This window comes from Chrysemys picta, chromosome 25, assembly GCF_011386835.1.
Source record: "Chrysemys picta bellii isolate R12L10 chromosome 25, ASM1138683v2, whole genome shotgun sequence".
NCBI lineage: Eukaryota > Metazoa > Chordata > Testudines > Emydidae > Chrysemys > Chrysemys picta.
In genome coordinates, this window is record NC_088815.1 from 13,359,728 (window position 1) to 13,378,517 (window position 18,790).

An 18,790-nucleotide genomic window follows, 5' to 3' on the forward strand; every position below is an offset into this window, starting at 1 on the left:
TTTACAGCCCATCTCTCCAGTTAACTCTGTGAATGAAAATTGTCCTGATCTTGGTTGGTCTGTCACAAAACTGCAAATTTGCTGTGGACTTGTTTGCATTCCTAAGAGAAGGCAGTCTGCTGTGGGAGCTACAAAGCCACAAAGATCCTAGGGCTACTCCTAGTTTTCAAGGCTCAAAATGTTGCACAAGGAAAGGTATACCATGCAAATGGGCAAGGAAGTTAACTCCAAGTTTGAGAAGAAGGGAGTATTTTTGATAGGCTCTCGCATAATGTGGTAGGCAACATAATCTTGTATAGGCAGATACCTAGTTGCCAAACAAGGCAAAACTAAATGAAAAATGCACGGGGCTGAAAAACACATTTTTAACAGGCCCAGACTATGTGCCAATCCCTAGACAAAGCTTTGGTGTTGTACCTTCCCCGCCTTCCAAATTGAGGTTTGTTCAGAGCTCCAGAACGTGACCCAGCCTCAGTCTTGGTGGTAGGCATTTTGTTTTGCTACAAATCCAACTTATATAAAGAGCCCGTCACTGTGGTATCTAGTATTTACTCTACTTTTGATTTAAGAAGGAAGATTGTATGAAGCAGTCCTTCTAGGTTTACCTTTTCTGTTGACATCATCTACCATATTTTGAGCATGGTTACCTTCCTGTTCTGTCTTTTGAAAATATGACTGGAAGACTTGGTAATTCCAGGGTTTCTGAAAGTTGAGGGTTGTCTGTATTAACCATACCGGGTGAGAAGAGCCGCTCCTGTGTAATAGGAGATGGATGATGGATCAAATTTACACCTATAGGAAACATCCACCGAAGTTGCAGCAGGGATAAAATAGTGGCGATGAAACGCTGTGGCCTTGCTGCATGGTGAGTTGTTTTCCTGTTCGATTAGGACTCAAGTTTAGCTCATTTTATTTCACTAGTGTGAGAACTGACATCTCATTCAGTCCCAGCACCCAGTCTCAGTGGATCTGCAATTCAGTAGTCCTTGACATTCCTTGAAGTAAGCTGCCAGTCTTGGAAGATAAAGCAATACTGAACTGAAATTGTCACTCTCTGCTCTGGAACCTCTCTCGTATCTTAAACTGATTTCCAGAGTTGATATAATTTGAAACCCACATTGGAGTTGTGTTAACACCTCAAGAACAGAGGCTTTTGTTGTGGCTTCCAGAGCAATATGGGACCATCCATAAGACAACTGCATGTTTTGTGGCGGTGTAGGACCCACTTTCAGTGGACTCATGAATCTTCCCCTATTCCTCTTAAGCTAATGATTACAAGATGCCGAATCAACTTCCACAGCTGACTATAAAATGCAACTTTGACATTGGGGGAGGGGCAGTTTGTTTTTGTTTAGAGGCATGTCTTAACTTAGTAAATATTAAGATGACTGTTATGTAAATACCTTAATCTTACAAACACAGACACTTGAGAGAGCACTGCATCCCTGGATCACTGACTTCCCTTCATCTTGTGTTCACACGCATGGTGTCCCATGCTGCTTTGCGATCAGGGAGTTGCTATTCAGTAATGCCACATATTCACACTCAAGTGCCTACACAACATTCTTGTCCTCTAGTGGGACAGGAAGCAAAGGCTGAAATTGGGAACCGGATTCATTTCCTGATCAAATGCTTTGCCCTTCCCAAAACATGAAGGGTTCTTCCAGAGCTTTTTAAAATAAAGTAATAAAGCACTCTGTTTCTCAGAAAGATACGCATTTTTAACCAATTGAAAGACTAGCTATTCTCTGTGTATCCGTTCTAGTCATTCAGCTGGATTGAAAATGCACAGTCTTTTCATTTTAAAAAAAAATAATGTTGGCTTTGGAGAGAGCTGGTTCTGTAGATGCTATGCCTAAAAGATAGGAATGACTTTTTCATGCATCAGGCAGCTGTAGGTTTCAGCATTTGTTGTTGAGCTTACCTTGCAAGCTATCTAGGATTCAAGGTTGCTTCCTTTTTGGATTTTTAACCATGGGAGTGTGACCTCGAACACCTTTTGTCTAGACATAGCCAGCATTTACCCTTGAAACACTGAATTGTGACCATTTTTCTAACTTTTTTCTGTCATACACATGCTAATAGTGGTACTGTGTGTGCCTGACACACCCAGAAATACTTGTATCTGTGAGTACTGGATGTAACTGGCATGTATTTAAAGTTTAAACTGGAGCTGCAAAGGTTCAAAAAGCAGAAGGTATTTGATCTTTTGTCTGCCATCCCCTTCTCTTCAACGTTGTGGAGGGTCTCTGGGCGGGAGGCACTGGGCATGGGGGTCTGTAGGCAGGGTTGCGGAGCATGCTGTGGTTCTCAACTTACGGCCCAGGTAACACATTGTGGGCCGCTTCAGCAAAGTAAATTACTTGGAATTAACTCGTGAAAAAAGCCAGCTAGTTCTTGTGATTTTCTTTTTTTTAAATTGTGCAAATTTGCTACAGAATGATAAACTGCCCCTTCCTTTCCTTGCTTTGTTTTTCCCCATCCCATTCAGATGAGATTGGCTCTGTTCCTTTTTAAAGTGCAGAAGAAAATTTAGAAAATTCCTTTAGAATTTCCCAGGAATGAGGTTTTGAGACCTACAGCACAAGGCCTGATTTTAAAACATCCTGAAACTAACACAGCTGGGCCACCCTTATGGCCCAGTGCTATTTGCTGTGGTGTGTGCTGAGTCTGGGGGGAGGTTTCTGGAGCTAGCTTGAGAGCATTGCAGAGACAGCACTGTCCTCTAGGGCTGTGTACAGATGGCAGTGCTCTCTCTTCTTTCTCCTTTGTGGCTGGTTCAGAGCATCGTTAGTCTGAGAACACTGGGAACTCGCTATAACCAGAAATGTGTTAGGCTCCAGCTTCTGCTCAGTTGTGGGCAAGGAGGCAAACGGGGTGCTACAGCGGGAGATCATGGCTGTTCTGAGCACAGGAGGCAAGGTGGTGACCTCATGAACCCACTCAGTTAATTCACAGAGCTGTTGCCTCCGGATTAGCCGTGTGCCTTTTGAATGTCTAGTCAGTTACATCGACACTACAGGTCACCACCACAACTTAAAACACGGCTTGGTATTGCTGGGTAGTTAACATCAAATTTGGTTACAGCCCTGTACAAGTCCAAGGCTGTAGCACAGGTTGAGGTGACAAAGTATAATCCAGTCCTTTACACACTGCAAGCGCAAACTGGGTTTTATCTATGTCCAGAGCAGCGGTTCTCAATCCGTGGGCTGCATGCAGCCCAATTAGCACACAGCTGCAGCCCAGCTGTGTGCTAAAGGCTGCCAGGCCGTGTGGCCGGGGCCAGGGCCGCCGGCTGGCCCTGCAGGTCTGGGGCCACCAGCCGGCTGCCCTGCCACCCAGCCCCGCATGGTGGGGTCCAGCAGCTTGGGGCTGCTGCCAAGCCCCCCCCCTCCACCCCCCGCCCAGGGCTACACTCCTGGCCCCACTATGTGGAGGGTCTCTGGGCAGGAGGCACTGGGCCTGGGGGTCTGTAGGCAGGGTTGGGGAGCATGCTGTGGTTCTCAACTTACGGCCCAGGTAGCACATTGTGGGTCGCATATGAGAAATAGGTTGAGAACCACTGGTCCAGAGTGTAACGACTGGGCCCCTGCCATGGAAGGAATAGCAGTGTCAGCAGTAGGTTGGATTTGATAGAGAGGCTATGTAGTCTGGTTTCAGAGGGGTAGCCATGTTAGTCTGTATCCTCAAAAGGAATGAGGAGTCCTTGTGGCACCTTAGAGACTTAACAAATTTATTTGAGCATAAGCTTTCGTGGGCTAAATTTGTTAGTCTCTAAGGTGCCACACGTACTCCTCATTCTTTTTATGTAGTCTGGTGTGGACCATAAGCCTTGGGGCTTTTCTTGGTATCACATTGCTTTTGCATGTCTTCCATGCTCCTTGCTACCTTTTTTAGTTGTTAAGTTTTTGTCCCTTCCCTCAAAGAACCCTTCTTTCAGGTATACTAATTGCAAACCCCCAATCCGAATAAATGTTTTAAAACTGCCAGGGCTAAATAAACCAGTGTTCGCAGACTGAGTGAAATAACTTCCTGCAGTGATGCTATAAGTGATCCTTCTTCACTAATCTCTGTATAAGATTTTTTTTTTTGACAGTTTCATGAGTAGTGTTAATGCTATACAAAATATGGCATTGCTGTAGGAGCAAAGCCTCTTGGGTGCTTATTGTGTACTGCATGGCTGTCCTACAGCCCTACTCACAGCGTCGTGTGCCTGCAAAGGAAGACTTCCATTCTGTCCTTGGTCAGATCACAGTCTGCTCTGCTGCTGAGTCTCTTCTGTACCAAAATAGACAAGTTGTACTCCTCATTCAAAGTGGGTCACACTGTCTTTCTGATTTACTAGAGGGAATCAAACACTCACAGCTCTGGAACAGCTCTGGTCAAAAAGACAGATCTATAAACCACATTAAAAACTGCCGGCACTTTATTGTCCTGTAGCTTAGAGAGGTGGCAGCTTCATTAAGAATCTGAATGTGTAAACACAGCTTGTGGCTGACTTTAATCATGCTAGTAGCCCCATTGAGCAAAACTTAAGTGTTTGTGGGATTGAGCGGTAGGGTTGCATCCAACTTAATTAAAGAGCCACTTTTAAACTGATTTTAAGAATATCCACACACTGACTTTGCACAGACTTAATTTATTTTTGTAAACAGATTTTTGCTAAATTGGTGCAAATTGTATAGAGACAACCTGCTATAGAAACTTGGACTCCCCACTGCACCTTATACAGTAACAATATTGGACTTTTGTAAGGTGCAAATAACACCCCTTGTTCCACCACACCAAGGACACAGTCAACCCAGTAAGGGTTAGATTAGAAGGCCAATTTTCTGTTACTGGGTCAAGCTTTCAACCTACTGACTCCTCAAAATTGGATGAAAGCCTTTTCTTTTGTGACTGTTCTACTTTTCTAGTGCCTTGCATTTACTATCTGTTCTGCTTTGAATAAGTAACTTTTCCTTCCCCTGGAAAAACTCAGGTGGAGCAGTGTTGAGTAGGCTATTTAACGTTGCTTGGGAGAAAAAAACAAAAGGAAAAAAAATTAAATCTTCCTTTTTCTGTTCACAATAATTACAAGGGCTGAGCTGACAAGAACACAGTGTCAAAGGTATTTCACAGCTTGCGTTGCTGATGACCTTTAATTTTTGCTGGTGCTTCTTTAATGCACAGGAGTTTAGGAGTTAATCTGAAACAACTAGAAACTGATGTTTATGTGAAGATTAAAGCCAGTGACATTTACCAGGCACTTACTGGAGAAGCTGATTGGGAGTCGATGGATGGGGTATAGAGTTTTTTTGTTTTTGAGCTGCCTCTTTGTTCTGCGGGGTTGCTAATATTCCCAAATGCAGTATGCTTTTATCAGTGGCATCTGTGGTGCACAGCCTCTGACTCATGTGCTCTTTGAGTGAGAATGACACACGGAGAGCAAAGACAAACAACTCCCTTGGCTCAATGAGCACTCTACAAGAGGGGGAAGGAGATATGGTCATCTTGGAAGGACCTTTTTAGCTGTACTCTTAATAATTACTACCCTGAAGTGGAGGAATTGTTTTTTCACTCATTTAGATTCTGCAGCCTGTGTGGTAGGGGAGGGGAGTTGATGACAACCATCCTGTTAGTTGATGGAAAACCCTATAGGGTTGAGGTCCCACTTAGTAGAGGCTGGTAGTTTGCAGAGAGGGAATTGATCAGAAATTGGCCCAGAGACCTTTCTTTGAATGTTTGTGAAGCACCATGTGTCCTTTACAGCACACTCTGAAATTTTCTTAATGTAACTGAGGACATCCTGTGTGCTCTGTGTCCTTACTTGACTGACTCTCACAGCTCAGAATTTTAATGTACCACATTGATGTGCTACTTGCTCCAAACAATTCATCCCACAGACCATACCCATTCTTCCAGCAGAGGCGCTGACAGAAAGGGGAATACCCCTTTGGCACCAAACTACTTCAGTCAGTGGCACCAGGTCAGGTAGAAATAGAAGATTGCTGATCTCTTAGATACTTTACTTCTGTTAATAGGCTATGAGAGTCTGCTTCCCAGCCCAATTCATCAAAGATTGTTAATCGGTTTATTAGATGAAATTCCTGCAATGCACCTGTTCTGTGCAGTGCCTGTGTACTTTAACAGCATTTTAATTGCCAGATATCAAGTCAGATTCTATAGCAGTGCTGTGACTGGAGGGCTCTATTTCTCAGCTGTGACACCTTAGGTGCGAGTGTCCAGGCTTTCTTTAAGTTGCTAGTACCTGGAGGTAGCTGTTTACATTATTAGAACGAAGAGGCTTGCACCAGGCAAATGAGCCAGGCAGCCTGCTAAGTTACCTTTTAGGTGCATCAGTCCCACCACCCGGCAGTTGAGCTCTGTTTCTGCTCCAAAGATCAGATTAAATGTTTGATAGAATGATAAACTGATATCAGAAAGGTGTTAAACCTTGCCTAAGAGATCTAAGCCAGGCTGGGCACACTTCTCAGATATGACAAGTTTTGAAGTGTGGGTGTTCTTGAACCACACATCTTAATGACTTGCCTGGTGTCCTCCTATAGGTTAAGTGAGGAGTATGATATTTTTACTCAAATATATTAATGTGTCGAATATGCAAATTTAAAATCTGCTGATTCTAATCCTGGCTTTACAGCCTTGCAACTCGCTTACCCAATCCTTTTGGTTAAATGTCTCTTCTCCTCCCATCACTACTCTTGGTATGGGCGGGTGGAACACCTGACAGTGAAGGCCTGGAGCTGATGATCTTGACATGCTTATGCTCTTAAACATTCAGTTTGGTCTTAAATTGATCCTCTGTGCTACACACTGTGGCGTAAATTTGAGACTCTTCATACTAGACCTGTTGTGCAGAGGATTGTTTAGCCACTGCCAAAAAGTATATTTGCCTTATAAGTCAAAGGAGTTTGAGTGGTAAACACATCAGTAGGAGTCCTTAACTGGCACACGTGGGCGTTCCTCCATTGATGTCATGTATGTAGAGCTCTACACGTTTACACCAGCCGAGGACCTGGTGCATTGATCTTCGAGCTGTGATCTTTCAAAACAGAACACTGTGGAGCCAAAGTTTTCACTTTTGGAGAAAATTTTTATAGCCAACTTCCACATTGTGGAAATGTGGCCATGTTAAATACAACGGCATTCACAAATGCTGTTCTGCTTTCAGGTAGCTTTTGTATTTGGGGGCTAGGAAGAATAGGACAACTTGGAAGCCAGTTTTTTAATGCTATGATCTGAGATCTTGGCAAGCTAACAGTATGTTACAAAGTCCCAATGCAGTGACTAATTATCCATGAATAAGCTTTTATCACTTTGATCATCTCTGCACAGAAATTTTTTTATCCAGTCTTCCACCATTGCATTTAATACTGCTCAGATTCCAGACAAATGGTAGAGAATTGCTGAAAATTTTCTGCAGACAGCCACTTTCCAGGTGAGCTCTTTGTTGCCAAAGGAGTACAGTGAGTCTGCTGCAACGGTCTGTAGTTAGGCACATCAAAAGTACATCTTTGCCCCTACAGGAACCCATTGTGTTGAACAGCACTTAGATGGCCAACTTTTGAAACTTAAAAGCCTCCAGAAGAGAGTGGGGGACAGATAGGGGAGTTTCCATATTGATTCATATTCTGAGTTGAAGTTGATTGAGTATCTAACAGCCTTGTTGCATGTGGGTGGGGAATAAAGCACCAGAAGGGGGTCTACAGTATGTTTCTGGGAAAGTGAAATATTAATTCTGGTGTTTGCTTAAGGGGGATTACCCACAGGTGACCCTTCTAGGAATACGATAGCATGAAATTAAGCTATTCAGTTTCACTTTGAAGATGTTGAATTTCAATCTCTTTAGAACACTTTTCTTTTTTGAATTGTGGACTTTAATAGAAAGTCTTCTCTAGTCTTGTGGCTGAATATCATGCTGTGCAAGTGAAATCTTTTTTGGAATGCTGAATTTAAGAAATGCATGATATTATGGCTGTTAGACTTAAAAGCCACTAATGTGAAATCAGGTAATATTAGGACCTGTAGTCGTTAAGAATATACAAGTATTTGTGTGACTTCAGCAGAAGTGAAAAATGGGGATTAAGTCTTTACACTTGAATTGGATTTCCCAATCCATAATCCTGTAGATTTAGTGTCTGGCTTCCATCCTAAGGCCTCAGGATATGAGAAATGTTCTCAAACCGTGTACCACTTTCTGCGGACAGTGTCTTTGTTCCTGTGCCTCTGTAGAAGTAAGCAAGATAGTGACCAGTTTAATGTGCCTTAAAAAGGCACAAGTTTTAAACCTGGTGGGTGGGGTGAAAGTGGATTTGAAACTTAACTTTGACTAGTCTAATGGTCTGTCTTCACTGCAAAGTTAACCTGAATTATAATTCTGTCCTCCCACACACATTCTTCACTCATGTGGTGCTGCTATTAACTCATGTTGGCTGGCCCATCAGGAGGTATGGGCTAAAAGCTTGAGTTAGCACAAGTCAGCTGCTAACATGACGGCTCTGCAGTGTGGACGCAGGCTAGCTCTACTTGAGTGCCGCTAGTTCTCCAGTTCCTTCCAACAATTTCCCCTCTGTGCCCAAAAAGTTCAGACAATTTATTCCATAATTGACGGGAAAAGATAATTCATAGAGAGGCTCTGTTTACTGCAGTGCAAAGAACCACCAGATATGCCCTCAGAAGTCTTGGCACCCACACATGAGTGGAGATCGCTCCAGGATGGGCACAACAGCCCGAGTGGTGTTCACAGTATGGGTGCTCTCACTTGAGCTAGGCTAATTCAAGTTAACTCCAGTGAGCTACACTCTGCCATGAAGACATATCCTAACACATGTTTAAGTCATAGAGTTTTAGGCCAGAAGGGACCACCAGCTCATTGTCTAGTGGTCTGTGCTAGTGGTCAAACGCCAGCCACTACCACACCCCACCCAACAGCCAGAATCAGGCCAAAGTATTACCGACCTCAGGAGACTAAACTAGACCATATGCCTGGTCTAGAGAAGGCTGTCACTAACATGTTACTCCTGTTCAAATCCTAGTCTAGACAAGGCCTTAGTGTTACCTGGAATCACAGGGCAGGATTCTTTCCTCTGCCCATATTCTGTACAAACTCCAGCATGACCTTAACATTGACAGACATGCCCATGTCTTTAGCAACTCCTGCAAAGTTTCAGCTTTAAGTAGCTTAGTAAGTTTTTATGTGCTAATGATAGGCTCGGTGCGCGTGTGTATTGGCACTTTGTTTAAAAAGAGCTGAGTGCCTGGTCTTTTTGACACCAGGCACACACTGAACAGCGCCACGTTTATCTGGCTTGGAGGTGAAGGACTAGAGGCCTGAGAAACGGGACTTGCATGTTTCATTCCTCTGCTATTGACTTTCATGAGACCTGGGGTAACTGTGTCCTCAGTTTTACCCCTTTGTAAAATATTGATAATACCTAACCCGATGATGATACAAGGCTTGATTAAAACATTGTAAATTAGACACTTTGCACTGAATAGCACCTTAGCCCCAAGCATTCTGAAGGCAGTTTTTAAAAAAAAAAAAGGGGGGGGGGACAAGTGTTCCTGTTCTGTATAAATGCACATCAGAGCCCCCCACAATCTGTTGTGTTAATTTCTTACCATTCACCAACAGTAGTGCTTTAATTTGAAAAAAATCTGAAAACAAAGGGAAGGCAGATTAACTGTTTTTGCCACACACCCCCCCTTAACGGTTGCTATGGCCACCCTTTGTGTCAATTTTATTTTTACATGCTGGGGAATGGTTCAGTGGAATGTTCCATTTACTTTAATGGACTGCAGTCATCAAAGGAATGTGGAACACACTAAGGAAAACAATGTTGTTGGAGCAGTGAACTCTGCTTCATTTTTGCAGCTCCAGTTGTGAAGTGGCATAATTTTTTCCCCTACAGTAATTTAATAAGAATGACAATACTGGGTTCAACCAATGGGCCATCTATTCTGGTATCCTGTCTTCTGACCATGACCAGTGCCAGGTGCTTCAGAGGGAACAAATAGAACAGGGCAATTATCGAGTGGTCCATCCTCCTGTCGCCCAATCCCAGCTTCTGACAGTTAGAAGTTTAGGGACACCCAGAACATGGGGTTGTGTCCCTGACCATCTTGGCTAATAGCTATTGACGGACCTATCCTCTGAACTTATTGAATTCTTTTTTGAACCCAGTGATAGTTTTGGCCTTTACAACCTCTCTTGGCAACGAGTTCTACAGGTTGACTGTGCATTGTGTGAAGAAGGGCTTCCTTACGTTTCTTTTAAACCTGCTGCGTGTTAATTTCATTGGGTGACCTCTGGTTCTTGTGCTATATGAAGGCGTAAATTACACTTCCTTATTCATTTTCTCCACACCAGTCATGATTTCATTGACCTCTATAAAAGTTATCTCCCCCCCCCCCCCCCCGTAATCATCTTTTTTTTTTCCAAGATGAACAGTCCCAGTCTTCTTAATCTCTCCTCATAAGGAAGCTGTTCCATACCCCTCATCATTTTTGTTGCCCTTCACTGTACTTTTTCCAATTCTAATATGCCCTTTTTTGAGATTGGGTGACGAGAACTGCAAGCAGTATTCAAGGTGTGTGCATACCATGGATTTACATAGTGGTACTATGATATTTTCTGTCTTATCTATCCCTTTTCTAATGGCTCCTAACTTGATTAGCTTTTTTGACTGCTGCTGTAAATTGAGCAGATGTTTTCAGAGAACTATTCACAATAACTCCGATCTTTCTTTGTGTGTGTGTGTAGTTGGGATTATGGTTTCCAACGTGCATTTCTTTGCACTCATCCACACTGAAATTCATCTGCCATTTTGTTGCCCAGTTTTGTGAGATCCCTTTGTAACTCTTCAGTGTCACCTTTGGCCTTAACTATCTTGAATAATTTTGCATCATCTGCAAACTTTGCCACCTCCCTGTTTATCGCCTTTTCTAGATCATTTAAGAATATGTTGAACCACACTGGTCCCAGTTACAGATCCTTGGGAGATGCCATTATTTACCTCTTTCCACTGTGAAAACTGACCATTTATTCATAGAATCTCAGGGTTGGAAGGGAGTTCAGGAGGTCATCTAGTCCCACCCCCTGCTCAAAGCAGAACCGATCCCCAGCTAAATCCCCCTACCCTTTGTTTCTTCTCTTTTAACCTGTTCCTGATCCATGAGAGGACCTTCCCTCTTGTCCCAGGGCTGCTCGCTCTCTGAATTAATGTCTGGACTCTCGCATGCTGTGTGCCATTCGGAAGTCCAGAGCTTCATGTAGTTCTTGGTTTTGCTTTGATTTTTTTTTGGCAGTGGTGTGAGCAGCTCTTCAGCTCCTATCAGATTCTTGGCTTTGATTCACTATGCCAGCAAGTGTATCATTTAAAGCAGAGTGTTTAGCCTTGCAGCAGAATATCTTTACCGCTTGTCTGCAGTTCTCAGCCACACAGGTGTAAGTTTAAATATGCATCATATTTTACTGTTGCAATACAGTTCCTAAATTGTCAGCCAATTTTAGTTGGCATCAGATTTTGACTTGTTTTTGGTGGGGAGTACGGAAGCGCTCTTCTGCTCTCAGTGATGATTCACTTGTTGCAGGTTTAAAGTACCTCTCGTTTGAAGTGAGATACCTACCTCTAAAGCAGTGGTTCCCAAACTAACAACCTGTGAACCTCTTTCAATAAAAGGTCATGTCTCACAAAACCCCCCAAAAACGAATATTTCCAGGTATTTTCTCCATTACCCGAGTATAAATTATAACAGCAGTGATCTTGGAAATATAAAATTTGTTTTTATGACATGCTTATTACACACTTATTTTTTATCATTACAGTATTTTTGTTGCATTATGAAAATGGCAACGTTCTTCCAGGATCTCACTTTCGTAGCTTGTATCACTTTGAAGAAGCCTGTTCTAAGACAAGGCTCCTATGTTTCATCAAGGAGTATAAGATGTGAAACAGCAGGAAGATATTTAAGAAGCCAACTCAGAGTTCCTCCTACACAAGCATTCAGGGCTTGAGGAGTCCAGGCAAACAATGCACATTACAAGAAAGCTTAAACTTGTTCTTCATAATAATTTTAAAAACAATACTAGCTGCCTATTTAATTTTAAAAACAGCAAAAAATATCCACCTCTCTTTCCATTTCTTATAAGGAGTCTTTTAGTTGAAATCTGCTCAGTGTGATAGATGTGCTTGCTTTGATCTGCTTAGCTCTTGGAAGTCCAGGGGCTCTGGGCTGCTGGCTCCATGCTGCGTGGGGTCCCTAGGCACAGCTCTGTCCGTCATTAGGGAATTTTTCCCTGAGAACCCCCTGTAACATTTCGCGAACCCCCAGGGGTTCATGAACCCCAGTTTGGGAACCACTGCTCTAAAGTGACTTTTAAATAAATAGGCTTTTGTTTTTAATCTGCTGAGTTTGGGAGAGGGTGCCTGGGTCTAGTTCTGATTTGCGGGGGGGAGGTTGGGGGGCATTGGCAGGGTCCCTCCAGTAAAACCAGACCTGGACTCAGGTGTCTGTTGCTACATTTCAGTGACTCAGTTTGAGTATTTGTGTTGTCTAGTTGTAGTATTTAAACAATTGCTGCTGCATGGTTTGCCATGACCTTCCCGTTGAAGCCTCTTCTGCCCTATGTTAAATTATGTTTTGAACTGACCTCTCAGCCAGTGGGTTGCTGATCTTTGTCATCTAGCCCCATGCATCCCACTGGAAGATCCCCGTGAGCTGATGGCTTCTTTCCTTCTTTCTTTTTAAAAAGTAAACTTCATAACATGACAGAAAATAGTGTCGAACTGGGCCTAAGCGAAGGTGTCTCTCTCGATGCTGCCGTTTCTCTTACTTCAGACTCCGAACAGTGCGTTGTGCCTTATTATGCTGTAACCAAATGAACTTTTTATTTTTAACAAATCCTTTTTTAGAGACTCTAACAGAATCCTCCGCCAGCCCCTTATTTGGCACGGACTTGACTTGCACATGGCCCACTACCTCACTCTTCTGACTATTGAAGCACTTGATGAGGCATTAATAAGCTTCAGACTCCTACTCTGACATTTCAGAGACTCAGACTTCTGCTGCATCGGAGTAGTCAGGGACTGAGCTGACTGACACTGATTCATCTGGTACTAATGGGTGTTTTTTTTCAAATGGTGTGTATTTTCCCACAAGGTTCAGCTGTAGACCAATCTACAGCATAAAATGAGCTTGCAGGAGCATTGAGTCAGAAATCCTGCTATTCAACTGTCCCTCTCGAACAGATCTTCAACGGGAGAAGCAATGCACTGTGACTGGTGGCCACATTAGATGTCACGTGACTCTTCATGATTGCCCAGCTCAACATCCACTGCTTCCCTTTTCATATCCTAGCTAGCTCACTGTGCTATGGTCTTGTGCCCATATTCTCTAGTCTTGATCCCAGTCTGTCTCGTGCCCAAGCTTGTGATGCTACAGATGGACTAGCTCGTGGTATTTTTAAGTGTGGGGGATTGTGTAATTAGTCACTCCCGCAGAATCGGTAAACGAATGAGGCCAAAGAATGCATAATGCTCTCTGAGCATTGGTAAGCAGCAAATTTGCTACTGTCAAAATTCTTTACAAATTACTAGCTATCACCTGTAGCTCTCAATAACTAACATTATGGGCAAGCACCCTAGAAATAGCTGCAGATGTTACTGTAATTGGAGCAACTAGTATTCTACAGAGCTCTTGTGAAGGCTGGGAATTTTAGCCATAGCTGTTCTGGGGCAAACCCTTGGTGTAAAGGCTAAGATGCTGTAGGCCACAATTTACCTCAGAGGCACTTTACCCCTTCTTGAAACTGACATAAGCTTACTCTGGTGCTAATTGTGTTTTATAGCCTGTCTACATAAGAGAGCTGCACCAGTGTAAACCCAACTGTTGCTGGCCACCACTGAGTGTAACACAGGTAAATCCCCAGTGTAGATAAGGCTGGAATTTCTGCTCTTTTCTTTGCCTAGAATTACTGAATGGGAAGAGGAGGGGGAGAGGCTCGAGCCTTTTTAATCTAGTAACTTCTCTGCAGCCGGTGATCTGGTGCATCTAGAAACTCTTTAAAGCATGGGTGAAAGGAGGCAGTTGGTGCATTAGGGCACCTTTAGTCTAAAGATCTGTTCCAAGTGACAGTTCGCTTTTGCAGAAGACTGAAGAGGAGGATTAAGAGCAGCCTTGTTAACCCTTCCAGGTTGGCCATTGAACTGTTGGCCTGGAAGTAGTAGTAACTTGAACTCTTTTGGGTGTTCAGCTGTGGCTCTGATAATTGTGCTCAAAACCAATGTTGAAACCAAGAAGATGTCTATGAAGAATGTAACATAGCTCACTTTGTTTCTTAGGAGGTTATGGAATGATCTTCCTACCTGTAGTGTGGAAGGGGAGGAAACTGACCTTGCACAGAGGGAGCTTCAGGGGCTGTTTCGCCCATTAGTGGCAAAATTGAGGGATGTTTACATTTGATGACAAAACACTAGGGGTCAGAACAAACACATCTCATTACTACTGATTCTTGTAACTTGCCTATTATTTCTGGCTAAGGCTTCCTTCCAATCTTGGTGAATAAAAACAGACCAATATTCCTATCACTGGAATTTAACCATTTATTCCAGATTGAAAATTTTGTGTGCTGTGAGGCCATTATTCTCTTCCTACCATGCTGGGGAGCAGTTTCCTAGTGACCTGATCATCTGCCTTCATATTTTCAATTCCATTCCATGGGAGCTGCTTGTCTGTTGTCAGAGCAATTACATTCTCCGGCAGAGAATTAGTTTTACTTCATTTACTTTAATGCTGGGCTGCTACGCACATAATGTCTGTGGAATATTGAAATCCCGTGTGTGAGCGTGGTGAAGGAGGGGGTGAATGGATGCATGTACTAAATATATTTTGATTGTGTTTTTAGTCTTCAGTGACTAATTCCTCCTAGCTTTCTGCGTCTCCTTTTACCTTTTCTACAAGCTAGTTGTGTAATAGTAAGGATGCTATCTGGGGCATTCACATTACATCCCCCCCCATCGCAATTACCTACACTTTAAATTGCAGCACTTGTTTTGATCCTAAATTAGGTGTTAACACAGGGTGGAAGCAGGGAGGAGCTACAGCATCCTGCTGCCTTATCTGTCATCCCAGGCAAAGAATTTAACTAATCTTAGGCTACGTCTTCACTACCCGCCTGAATCGGCAGGTAGAAATCGATCTCTCGGGGATCGAATTATCGCGTCTCGTCGGGACGCGACAGTCGATCCCCAAATCGACGCTTGTACTCCACCAGCGCAGGTAGGAGTAAGCGCCGTTGACGGGGGAGCCGCGGAGGTCGATTTGCCGCCGTCCTCACAGCGGTGTAAGTCAGCTCGGATACGTCGAATTCAGCTACGCTATTTGCGTATCTTAAATCGATCCCCCCTCTCCCCGTAGTGAGGACATAGCCTTAAACAATGCCCAGAAAGATCATCAGGGTGTCTGAGTAAAACTTAAACTTCATTGAAAGTTGCCCCTTGCTTTGACCTATTCTGTTCTTTCAGGTAAAACCCTTTTGCTCTCTTAATCCAGAATTACCCTAAACTACCATACGCATAGCATGAAATGAGGGCTTTTTCTCCTTTTAGCCTTTCTCCTCCACCCTGCTTGTAATCACTCTTTAAAATCATTGGATGAGCCCAAAGGCCTGATCCAGTGGGATGCCAAGTACCCTCCTCCCACACTGACCTCAGCGGGAGTTGAAAGCACTCTACAGGATTATGCCTCAAGTTTGGATGCTGAGCCCTATAGTTCATAACCCACAACAGTCACAGCATTCTGAAAATGGTCAAAATGCAGCATTCCCTGAAGACATCAGTGGCTTTTTGTATGAACTTTCTCCTTCAGGATTCTGAGATCTGAAGGAGTCTGATTTAGGAGAATAGCTTCATGGATTAAGATTAGATTTTCAAAGGCACCTAGTGGATTTAGAAGCACATGTCCCAGTGGATTTTTAAAATCTTGCCCTCAACTCTTTGCCACACACGTGTTTCTTTTTTCCTCTTGTCTACGGGTTTATTAAATACAAATCTCAGATGATGGATTTTCTTATTTCTCTGAACCTTTTGCTGCAAAAACAAAACCTTATGTGCAGTGGAGAGAGGCTTGCACACAGGGCATGGATTCCTCCAGGTCGGGGGAGTAGGCAGTGCGACTCACTAGCCTCAGCTGACAAATGTAAGCAAAGTTTGTCAAACAGCCCACTCTGAGTGGAATGTGTGGCAGTTTTACTCTGAGGTTTAGCATGAAGGTGACTTTATAGAGGGGGTGGATAAAGTGGGTGGGTGGAGGAGGAGAGCAAGACACTGAAGACTTAGGCATGTTCTTCCTGATGGTTTTTAGCCCTAGTAATAGTTAATGTCAAAGCAGCTGTCAGCCACCTCCAATGCACCCATATACAGGATCTTTTCAAAACACAGTCTGTCCCTTTGTTGGCCCTTAGTTTTAATTTTAATGTTCAGACATTGGATGTTCAAGGTATAATCTAGTTAAGACTCAACTTGAGGTGAAATGCCAATGCCCATTTTTGCATCCAGTCTAAAATTGCAGTGTTATGATTGGTTCCTGTGCAGTTACTTGCTACTTTTTAAATGATGGCGACTCTGTATACCGTTGCTTCTGCAAGCTGCTGACAATCTCCACTCGGTACTGACAAGACAATGCACCCCTATGCTTTCACACATTCATAATTATTCTTATTTTGTAATGATGGCCGTTCTCCAGAGAACGTTATGTAATGCTTTGTGATGGAGCAAATAACCACGGAGTCTGCCCTGCTTTTATTGCTAAATATAAATGAATCCTTTCTTTCTGAGATGAACTGCTGCTGCTAAGAACTGTGCACTTCTCATTCTAGCGTTCTATAAGCATGTAGATTATTATTCATCATGGTTACAGTAGTGCCTATGGATCAAGCATGATCAGGGCCAACTTGTGCTCGGTACTGACTGTGTAGAGCAGTACACAGTCCCTACCCTGAAGAGCTCACTATCTAAAGCTCTTTTAAAAACACATGTTGAAGAGACAACTGATATTGCATTGTCTTCTCTAAACAGTTCTAGTTAAAACACGTGTAATCTGAATCTTATGAATACATTTTCTTCAGTGGGACACTGGTAAGATTAGCCTGTTTGCAGGGTCCAAAATAATGTTTTATAAGCAGATATTTTCCTGAAATAGTTGTCTTTTAATCACTAAACATCAACTACCAACCCTACAGCAATAAACTACTGTGCAACCAATAGAGAGGAAATTGTTTTAGTAGTTCCCAATGATTTTATAGAAACAGAACGTTCCGTTATTTTGAACGGTGGTAAGAAAAATACCTTAAATGTCCCTAAATTAAATTCAAGCTTTCTCCACTCTGGGGACTATTTTCAGAACTAATTATGCTATTTGTGCTGTAGATACCAACGCTGATGCTAGCTTACTCTCAGGAACAAAACTGTGGCATAACAGAGTCCATATGCTTTCGGAGTTAAGCCGTTCTGTTGTCGATATCACATTTTTTTTAATGTAAGGGATCTGTTGCATGAGACCGGTGGCCACACAGACAAAGACTAAAGTCATCTGTATGGTCTCACAGCAAAACTCCTTGAATGGTTGTAAATAACTTGTGAATTTCTCAATAATAATCTTCTATGGCACCACTTAGCAACCTCAGATTTTCTGACCTATTGACAAATGCCACTAACAAGTCAACATGGTCCATACCTGGAATCTGATACGTCTGGTACCTATGGCAAATGAAGGTGCAGCAGTATTCTGAGTAGCGACCTGCTTTTCTGAGTGGTTCCTCTTTCTCCGGCTGTTCTTCATTTTCCCAGGATGAATAAGAGAAAAAGTCTGTCCTGGAATGACTCAGTAAGTCATTACAGCATTATGACACTAGTGGGGTGAACTTTAGATCTGCATCCATGAGACTATCACCAGACTCATTCTGGAGATCAGAAAGGGTTAAAATAGAGGGGGGGAAATGAGACTTAAGTCCTGTTTTAACTAATTATTGGCATTTGAGGCACTGAGAATCAGTTTTCTGAGTAAAACATGATTGCTAGTAATTGCTCGTCTGGTTTAGTTAAGTCCTGCCTTTTTCATATGCTTAAATTAAGTTCTGCAGACAGTTGGGAGCCGGTTGTAAAACAAGTCTCTAACAGGTAGTTAATGGCCTATATTAAAATGAAATTGCACAGAAAAGCTTGGTGTTAAAGCTGTAAATGAGCTGCTCTGTTTGAATAGAAATACTCACCAGAGTGCAAGTTGGAGAAATCTCAATCCGAGAGGGGACTGACCAGCATGAGGACCAAAATGATCCTGCCTAATTTTTATACACTAAACCAGGAGTCTCGGCAGAGTTGCTACTGTATTGTGTAGACGCAGAAGGGGATGTGGGATTTGTTGTATCTTTTTTGTTCAGTGCCCCCCACCCCCTGAGGTCTCAAGGTGGAATTCAGAAGAACCTGTACATAATGGTAACTTGCAGTATGTTCAACTCCTGATTAGCTTAGCATGTGACAGTTCAGTCCTTTGCAGTGTTACCTTTTTATTTAACCTTACAAACACACTGGTTTGCCTTATTACTTGTGTGTGTGTGTGTGTGTGTGTGTGTGTGTGTGTAAGTGTGTGATTCAGCTTTGTCCTTTCACTCAAGTGAAAAGTGATGCTTTGCTTTTGCTTTTCCTCCTCCTCCTCCCCTCTCTGAGCCTATAGAACTGAGGACAAGAACAGTAAACTGAACTCACTGTGTGGGCAGTGATCCGCTGTAGGAGGG

At 43.0% G+C, this 18,790-nt stretch overlaps 1 protein-coding gene across 16 annotated transcripts in view; it reads left to right on the top strand.

Moving 5' to 3' along the window:
- GNG7 (G protein subunit gamma 7) overlaps nt 1–18,790 on the top strand; it is a 131,729-nt gene that overhangs the window by 56,713 nt on the left and 56,226 nt on the right. The gene's annotated exons all lie outside the window — the stretch shown is intronic.